This window comes from Triticum aestivum, chromosome 4B (genome assembly GCF_018294505.1).
Source record: "Triticum aestivum cultivar Chinese Spring chromosome 4B, IWGSC CS RefSeq v2.1, whole genome shotgun sequence".
Classification (NCBI taxonomy): Eukaryota; Viridiplantae; Streptophyta; class Magnoliopsida; order Poales; family Poaceae; genus Triticum; species Triticum aestivum.
This window is the reverse complement of record NC_057804.1, coordinates 113,447,769-113,458,278: the sequence shown is the minus strand read 5'-3', so window position 1 is coordinate 113,458,278 and position 10,510 is coordinate 113,447,769.

The following is a 10,510-nucleotide window of genomic DNA, read 5'->3' as shown; positions in this document are numbered from 1 at the left end:
CGGACCACGCCAAACCGCACTACCGGATTCACACCATTTTTTATGGTATACGGCGCAGAGGCAGTTTTGCCCTGCGACATAATTCATGACTCACCTCGCGTGCGCATGTACGAAGAAAGAGAAGCCGAGTTGGATCGGCAGGACAGTTTGGACGCCTTAGAGGAGGAGCGGGACGTGGCAAAAGCTCGTTCCACATTCTATCAGCAGCAGGCTCGAAGATATCAAAGCAGAGAAGTACATGCCAAAACTTACAATGTTGGCGAACTTGTTCTACGCCTGCCGGACAAGAAAAAGGACAAACTTAAGCCCAAGTGGGAAGGTCCCTTCATCATCGACCAAGTCCTGACCGGCGGAGCATACCGTCTACGTAACGCATCTGACAACCGACTCGAGCCGAACCCATGGAACGCAGCCCGTCTCCGAAGATTCTACGCCTAGCGCCGGACTCAGAGTTCGTCTCCTTCCTCCGTCCACCTTTCATATTTTTTCGCTGTCTTTTGCTTCCCTCCTTTTCCTCCCTCTTTTCAGTAAAAGCCTTTGAGGGCTGATCTGCGCATTGTTCGCAGACACTTGATGTGCTACTCGCACTCATTATACCTGGGGGCTTCTTTAACAGAAGCTTATTTATACGGGCTTCATGCCCAACACATGTGTCATACTTCCGCATGTACCTTTTACTCACCATTATATGCATCGATATGACTTAAGTTTTGGCCAAAGCTGGGTTGCCTGGCTCCTGTGCTTACCCCTACGTTCCCGATTGTTCGGCTAGGAGGTAAAGGGAGCACCTCTGCGATTGTTACTGTCGGGTTAGCCGGATGTGTACCTCAGACTGGGTGAAGCCGAAGGCTAGCGTTCTTAAGGGAATATTCGGTCGGTGACTTGAAAGATGATTTATTACTTATTTATTTATCTGCCCCCAGATGCTTTTTCTGCTCTTTTCGCAGTCCGGACATGCACTTTAGGGCATGCCTCCCAGGGAAAGGAACCCCTAACGGAACTATTCTCCCTGGAAGATGTTTCTTACTAACCATGTAATATAACATAGCTAGCTGGGCACTTGTCTGATAAAGCACTTATGACCCCTACGCCTGGTCTCCATGCATGCCCCGGTTTTTGTATAACCGTGAGGGTATTCGGACACACTCCGGACTGTTGGGTCCCGAGGTTGAAGCGACAAGGTCCGCAAAGACAAACGATCTACAATCTGGCTAGAAGGCATTTTACATGTCATTTTAAATTACATCGTTAAACTGACTGATTGTACTCCTCTTCAATCCCATCTAACAGGCTGTCTAGCTTACAGTCCCATTGGGAATATTTCGCGGCCAACTCTACTTGGCCGTACATCAGGCTCACAGGGATCTCCTTCCTATCGGGCCCCATAGGTCCGACCTCGGCCATGTGGTTTGGATCAGCCTTCTGTACCGCGTCTTCACCATGGCCCAGGCCTTCCCTGGCGCCTTGACGGCAGGCCGATATCTTCCACAAGACGGAAGCCTCGCCGTGCTCCCTGAAGCTTCTCAGCAAGCCCTTCAAGGCCTTCGGGTAGGGAGACGGAAGGCCATAAGGCCTGGAACGACGCCACTCATCGCCTTGCCGAACACGTTCGTGCAGTTGCATCAGCTCGGGAAGTTGGTCACCCGTTGAACCAGGCATTCCCTCCGCAGGGCGACCTGTGAGCACACCTAAAGACACATTTTTTCAATCGACTTCCTCGCCGAACTCTTCTTTTCAAAGGAGTTTTGCTCAAGCACTTACTATAAATGCCGCAACGAAGCCGCTGATTCTCCTTCACGGAGCCAGACAGCTGGGCCCGAACATCTTTCAGCTCTTCTCCTAGCTGGGTGTGGGCATCTTGGAGCTTGTTTCCTCTCCTGCTGCACCTTCATAAGCACCCTCTCGCCGGCCTTCAGCTGACGCAGTAGCTGTTGTTTGTCCGGATCTAGTCCGGCGCCCTCTGCAATATTATTGTCAGATTTACGCACACGCCACACTTTGTTAACTACTTATCTTTTCGAAGTACGTATTACCAGCGGGGGTCTCTGTGGCTCCCCCTTGTGGTGGCTAGTGCGGCCTCAAGTTGGGCCTTGCACTCTTGGAGCTCCTTGGACAGGTGGGTATTCTTCTCCGTAAGATCCTGCATAATAAATGATCCTTAAAATCAGTTCTTTTAACTATTTTAAGTCTCGGGGGCTACTAACATATATAACTATTAAAATTACTTACCCGTATGTCCTTCACATACTGCTCCGTGGCTATGGTTAAACCATCTTGAGCGGCACGGAGGTGCGCGTTTCCTGCATCAAAGCATTTAACGCCTCCGGGGAGAAACACACATCACGAAGAACTGTCGGGCGATGCCTGTGATTCATGGCGCTCTCCACCTCAGATCGGGTGTCGGACAGCCTGTCGGCATCCTCCGTTCGAGGAGGCTCCGGCTCATGGCCTTGTGTTAGCCTCCCCTTCCGGACCACGCGATGGAGCATGGCTGGCGGAGGCTTGATTGGCAAACCTCTCCAGACACTGGTCCGGCAACGTCTTTCTGGAAAAGTTTATGAGCATTAATATACCTCCTAGGGATCCTTCCCTTAAAAATAGCGGTGCTCCGTACGTGTTGCGGTTGATGTTTCGGTTCGCGTCGCACTCCTCTTCCGCCTGCTGGGGCCGGACTGACCCTTGGTTGGTCAGCCGCCGCGGGTCGGCTTCTCCGCCTTTAAAGGCGCCTCCTGCGATGCACCATTAGCATGGGATGGTCAGAATTGAGCGCGGATCAAATGATGGTTCAAGACCTCGGTCGTAGTCACCTGGGAGGCCGGAAACAAGCCGGGGGTAGTCAGCCGTAATGGCGACTAGGGCATGTGTCCATGCTAAGTTGGTGGAACACCCCGTCAATCAGCTCCACCTTTATGTCCGGATCCTCTTCGGAGTCGGATCAAGGGATCGTTCCGGATCCTCGGTTTGTGGAGTTAGGCTTCGTATGCCCTCCACGTCCCGGCGCAGCTCCTGCGTCAAAATCACAGAGTAAGATACTTGACTTTGAAAGTATGGATCGGGCAGATGAACATCGCTTACCCAGCTCCGAGGTTATTCATAGAGAATCCATTCAACGGATTCGTGCGGAGGAAGTCCTCCTCCTCTCCCTTGTACAAAGCCGGACAGGATCTTTGCCAAATCGGTTGCCGAGGCCTGGCCCTTTGCGGCCATGACGGGTGGCGTTATCTTCCCCGTTGAAATCCCACATGGGGTGGCCCCTATATTGGAGTGGCTGCACCCCTCGCATAATGCACGTAGCCATGACTCCAATCATGGTCAATCCGGAGTGGGCCAGTAACCTGATCCGGCCCATCAGATAATGGACGCTCCTATCATCTTCCCGTTGAGGGCTCCGCGGGCGCCAACTCAGGCGTTCTTCAAGGAGCATTGCTGAACTCCGGGAGGTCGATCCGAACTGGATCCGGCAGCGGGGCGTCTTCCATATAGAACCACTCCGAAGGCCAGTCTTCGGACGCCTTCTTCGGGGTTCCGGATAGATATCCGGTCCCGGCGATGCGCCATATTTCGGCTCCGCTCACTTGATATATCGACCCCTCGTGAGAACGGGGTACGAGGCAAAACAATCTCTTCCACAGCGCAAAATGGGGCTCGATGCCCAAGAACAGCTCACAAAGCTATGCGGGACTGAACATCTCCTCCAATCTCCTGGCCGAGGACTGGGAGCGCGAGAGGAGGAGCCGCGTCGACTGTCCATGTTGGAATGGATTTTTGTCAGATGCGCTTCGATGAGTACTTGCGGAAGGAGGATGGTGTGATTCTGATCTGGATCCTCGCCTCTCTTATAGGCAGCTTATTCGTGCAGCTAGGGGGGGGGGGTAAAACTTAATAATACCCTGGATTTTCGCATTCATACGACACGTGGAAGAGGGCCATTATTGGACGTGGAAGCCAAGGAGCGCAACATTTATAAGGAAACCGGACACTATTTGGCAAACACATGGAATATGGAGGAGAACCCGCCTTGCAAACGCCAAAGACAATATATGCGCCAGACTCGTCGTCATTGAAGCCTGGTTCGGGGGCTACTGAGGGAGTCCTGGACTAGGGGGTGTCCGGATAGCCGAACTATCATCATCAGCCGGACTCCAAGACTATGAAGATACAAGATTGAAGACTTTGTCCCGTGTCCAGATGGGACTTTCCTTGGCGTGGAAGGCAAGCTTGGCGATACGGATATGTAGATCTCCTACCATTGTAACCGACTCTGTGTAACCCTAGCCCTCTCCGGTGTCTATATAAACCGGATGGTTTTAGTCCGTAGGACGAACAACAATCATACCATAGGCTAGCTTCTAGGGTTTAGCCTCCTTGATCTCGTGGTAGATCTACTCTTGTAATACCCACATCATCAATATCAATCAAGCAGGACGTAGGGTTTTACCTCCATCAAGAGGGCCCGAACCTGGGTAAAACATCGTGTCCCTTGTCTCCTGTTACCATCCGCCTAGACGCACAGTTCGGGACCCCCTACCCGAGATCCGCCGGTTTTGACACCGACAATCCCCGTCAACTTGGTAGGCCCACAAGTCAGCCTCCCACTATGCTGGGTTCTAGCTGACAGGGGGAGTATTCATTTTTGTGCGTAACAAGGAGGCACTTCCTTGCGTGCGAAGATAGCTGGTGGGTCTGACATGTCAGTGGGGGCACGTTTTTTCGCGAAATACAGAGGCCCTTCCGGTGGGTCCCAGATGTCAGGTGGAGGAATCATTATTTTGCGCGTAATAAGGAGGCATTTCCTTGTGTGCGGCCGTGGACCCAGCTGTCAGCCTCTCCATGCACAGTCTACTTTCGATGGTGTCGGTTCGTTGACCATGTTGACCACGGCGACGAGCGCATCCAAGGTGGTGGACGACGGCGAGGCCCCGGACAGCAACGAGCCGGAGATGGGAAGACGCGGGAGTAGAGTCGCAGACGGAGAGGTGTACGAGGGTTAACTGGTTCTAGTGCGGTGTGGTTCGGCAGTCGGTGGAGAAGAACAGGAGGTGTGGAGGGGTGGAGGGATGGCCTGGCCAACGGTGGAGTAGCGCTTCATAGCGAAGCGTGCTAAGCAGAGCTGCTAGCAGCAGGAGGCGGGAGGTGGTCCCGGCGGCGCTGGAGGAAGAAGACGAGAGATTGAAGATGGATGTCGTTGGATGTAAATCCAACGGCTAACATGTCAGAATCATTTGTTGACTAAATTGACAACGACTTGCGTTGGCTTCGACCTATTGGCCCACATTTCAGCCTCCAAAAATGTGGCACGTATTCAACCCATTTTTTCAGAATTTACAGTCTTTTTTTTGCGCGGTAGAATTTACAGTCAATTTGATCTTTTTTTTGAATTACAGCCATTAGCTGGGCTGGGTGAACAAATAATGTAGCGTCCATGCGGCCCATTTATTTTATTTCCTAAAAAATTACAGGCCATTTGCACTTTCTCGAAATACACGATTTTGCTGGGCTGATTCTAATTATAATGTTGGGTTGGGCCAGCAATGTTATCAAAAAATAAAAAGGGGCTGAGCATTTTGTTATAAATATATTTAAATAATAAGTGATATTATTACATTCGTCCTTAAATCTTACCAAGCTTTTGTACACAATCACTAGGATTTTCGTGCCAAAACAATCCAGGATTTTATTTGTTAAGAAATTATTTTTATAAGTTAATAAGATGTGGGATATTGTTTTCTTACATATGTAAGTATCTGTTAAATATATGATGACAATAAAATAATATATAATAACATATAAAATAATTTAAATATATATAATATAGTTAGAAGGGAAACATAAGTTGGACCTAGTGTTCCTATTCTTATATAGAAAAACAGAACAGACCTCTGCGTTTTCTTCAAAAAAACATAAATTGGGCTGCCAAAAATAAAACCTCGGATGGGAGGTCCATAGGCCGGTTGATACATGACGGCCCTAAGAAAATACAAACAGGCCCTCCCATCCGAGGTCGTGGGCTGCGCATGTTAAAAATGAAAGCCTAGATGGGGCAGCCCAAAACCACGTCCAACACTTGCCAAAACTTCGTCCCTCGTTTTCTCTGTGTTTCACACACTCGATATTGTGTGGGCATTTTGACTGTGCATCATATGAAGATGTGCTATGCATGAATATTGATCAGCATGATGTTAACTGGCTGGTAGTTCCACTTTCGACCATGAATAAAACTTCCAACATGATGTTAACCCTGTTTGAAAATGCCGTGTTAATATAAATACTCTACCTCTGAAAGTTGCAGTTTCTTATCTGAAACTGAACTTGCAGTTTCTTATCTAAAACTGAAACTTGCAGTTTCTTCTCTGAGAATCACATTGTCTGCACTTTTATACTCCTATGAAACTACATTTTTTTAAGTGCTAAAAATAGATCTCTAGAATTCATAAAATACTTCATATACTCAATACTGCAAATCTGAAATTCAAAAGACATTCATATCTGAAAGTACTCTCAAAATACACAACACAAAACACAGTTCACAACCTGCAAATACTAACAACCCTAAGCTCCTCCTGACAATTCACAACCTGCCCGACTATTGGGCTGGGAGGTAGCCCCCTCCTATTCCTCGGCGGCAGACAGCCCCCCCCCCCCGTGAGATGATGTGAACAGCGAGGGAGACGATGGCAGGGAAGCGTCGTTGGGCCAACTGCTTTTCTCCTCTTGCAGTTGGGTTTGGTCGACGAAGACTCCACCGGCTCGCTCTGGCAGGACACCTCATAAACGGCACCCTGTAGATGCTTGATCCTTCAATCTCTGGTGGATGCTCCATCTGGGATCAATACTCCCACCACCGCTCCCTCACGATCGGATTCGGTGAATCTGTTTGCTCCATGGCCCAGAGGAGCAGCTCTATGTACTCCGGCGTGACTCCCTCCGGGAGTATCGCCGCCTTTTCGCTCTGTTGCAGATATTTGGCCATGGATGTCGCCGTCGCCGCTAGTTGGTCCTTGTTGTCAAACCAAGAGTGTATCTCCAACATCCTAGCTAGCTTCACAGGGTCGCCGTCTATGATCCTCATGTATTGGTTGTACTCCTCCATTGATCTACTTCTCCATAGCACCTTCACTCACCGGCGGTGTTTTTTGAATGGAAGAGGAGAGGAGCAGCGATGGTTTTGGATTAGAACGGGAGAGGAGCGACGCTGGTTTTGGACAGGAACATGAGAGGAGGGGCGGTGGTTTTGAAATAGAAGAGGAGAGGAGTGGCGCTGGATTTAGATTGGAACAGGAGAGGAGCGGCGGTGGTTTAAGAGGAGAAGAGCGGAAGAGTGGCGCTGGTCTTGGAAGTATTTTTTTTGTTGTTTTGCGTATTTTGGGTCAAAGTTTGACCACGTACTGTATTTGACAAGCAAAATGTGAATGCATGTCACCAAAAATTGTATCATTTGGTTCGTATCTGAATGTACTTTCAAATTATATTATTTTGCAATGTATAACATATATTTTATGTGCGAAAATCATGGTCAATTATGACCCAGAATAAAAGGGAGACTAGTTAATGTGGGGTCGCTTTCTTAATTGAAGGGTAAATTGATTTTGATTTTGATCCAGTCACAGCGCGCCAGCCCTCTCGTCCAATCCTAAATCGCTGCCGCACGCTCCTCTCCCTCTTCTCCATTGCAAACCACCTCCTCTCCTCTCCATCATCTCCATTCCAAAACCACTGTCTCGCCTCTCCCTCTTCTGATCTTATCCATTGCAAAACCACCTCCTCTCCTCTCCATCATCTCCATTCCAAAACCACCGTCTCGCCTCTCCCTCTTCTGATCTTCTCCATTGCAAAACCACCTCCTCTCCTCTCCATCATCTCCATTCCAAAACCACCGTATCGCCTCTCCCTCTTCTCTATTGCAAGACCACCGTCTCTCCTCCCATCTTCCAAAGCTAGCACTGGACCACTCAGAAGGACATCTATGGAGAGGATGCAGCAGCGAATCAGGCAGATCACCAATGGCGACCAGGCAAAGTTAGCCAGGTTAAAGGAGATCCTTAGTTGGTTTGACAATGAATGGGAGATTTCGAGGACGGTGCGGGCCATATGGCAATGTATGCGAAAGAGCGAGACCGCGGCGATGAGGGCGGCGATGTACATGTACTCCTCGGCGGCAGTCACGCCGTAGTCCTCCGAGTTCATCAAGTATCTCCTCTGGGCGATGGAGCATACAGATTCACCCGAGGTGACAGTCAGGCGGAGGTGGTGGGCGTACAGGTCGAAGGTCGAGCACCCAGAGGATAACGAATCGATCGAGTATGGTGTGCCGTTCGTGAGGGTGTAGAGCCAGCCGGAGCCACAAGAGTATTCATTTTCCCACCGCAAGAGGAGGCCGGATGGTGCAACGTCGCTTCCCGGCCGTTCTCCACGGTTCCCTCGACGCTCGCCTCGTTTCAATAGTGGCGGTAGGGTTTAAGGTAAGCTTCGCACTAACCTAATCTTCCACCTGCTCATGCTTACAATCAGTGTGACAGCTAATGAAAATCATGCTTACAATCAGTCTCCGAGTACTACGCCAATCACCTTAAAATAGCTCTGGACCTTTGGGTCAAAGTTGTGACACCGTGTACAAATAAAGAAAAATAGATTGGTGCTTCTTTCAGAAAAGAGTACTCCCTAGAAAACTGCCAATATAAGCTACTAGTATTTGGTTAGAGGATTTGCTGCCGAGAAAGATCCGTCCACAGAGAGCGCCACACATCCCACTGGTGGTGGTGGATGCCAATGCGTGCATGCAGCATGGTTGGTGTCGGTAATTTTTCTTGGCACACCTCGCACTCTGCATATATGCCGGTTCCATACGTACATTTGTGCAGTTCCACCAAAATGCAGCTGAATAACCCTGTTTGCACAGATAATGAAAAATCATGGTTACATTATAGTGGCACTGGTTGATAAAACACACAAAATAAATAGAAAAAAAATATTGCGATAGTATCATAGTATGCCATGCTGCGAGGGCGAGATGGGCCCTGCGACGCCTCATATGGTACGCCTCATACTGGACATCGTCCCAAGTCTCCCAGATACACCTTCTGCCAGTGATGAACATCAGTGTACAATGGTAGTACAAGGAGGCGCCTTGAGACATTCAAATCTCTATTTTTGTACATATCAACTAAAATTAAGCACCCCAGTTTGCAGAAACACTTAAACATTAACAATGGGACTAGTTGATGAAACATACTTTAACAAAGAGAAGCACTTTCTTTATCTACATTGGAAATGAAATGATAGAGATGACACTCGCTCTATTTTAACTGTATTATTACTTCATTTTATCAGTGACACTAGGGTCGAGCAAGTGGCAAACGAGGTGTACCGTGCATCGCAAGGATGGAGGCCGGGGGTGCTTAGACTGGGATGCTGAAGCTGGCTCTTTCAGTCACCAACATGGATGATTCAATTCATGGGACCTTTTGGTGCAGTTCACCTAAAATGAAGCAATGTCCCATGAGCTAGCAGCTTCTTCTTCAAATTCTTTTTAAGAAAAGGGCTCTAGCCCCGGTTCCATTTCCATCAGAAAACGAAACCCACAGAGCTTCTTCTTCATTAGTTGCAATAAAATTGAGCAACATCAAGGTTGGTTGTGAAGCTCCTGGAATGGTCAACTATAATTTGGATATCATTTGTGCAGTTCAACTAAGATCGAGCGTGAAATGTATATCTCTGTTTGCACAAAAAAGGTTGAAAGGAGGGTGACTAACAAGTGATGAAACATGCATCAAATGAAAAGAAGCTTGTTCCTTATCTGAATGGCAATCCTACAAGGACAGTAGTAATTTCTAAAGCAGTGGCATTGCTAGATATTAGTGTGGGCATTAGGATTAACTATGACAACCGTTAAATACGACATTACTTTGGGCACGGGAGAGTAGGCGGACCAGGACAGTTGCATTTCTAACAAAAGAACCAACTTATCTTAATGGGAAATTTTAGCAGGACATGTAAAGAAGTGCCATTGATTCATATTACTGGAGGCATTACATTGAAAACAACATTGGTTTAACGTGTCCTTACTTTTAACAGTGCGACTGCTACATTTTACCAGTGGCATTACATAAGAGTGGCTCGGGGCAACAAACATCAGAACATGATATCTGGGTTGGTCCCATTTTTGTTCGGTATAGCCACCTTATACTATGTGAGGCTAGCAAATCTAGTCCTGGACTTACTCTGTTGACTTGTCCCCCAGTCCCCACTTTCTTTCCTTTTTCAACCAATAGATCGGGTTTATATTGAGTTTGTACTGCATTTCCCTTTATTTCCCTATTAGACCTAGAGACCAGTTGGATAGCCAGTCTCTGCTACTTTTCGCCCCCATTATTTCCTCTTGCAACCAAGTCCTAGATTCAGGTAACAAATCCTCCCCCACCCCCACCCCCTTTCTTCCTTGTTTGAACCAAGTAGTACTAGATTCGAGTGCATGAACTAGTTTTACCTCTTAAACGTAAAAAAATTAGGTGTT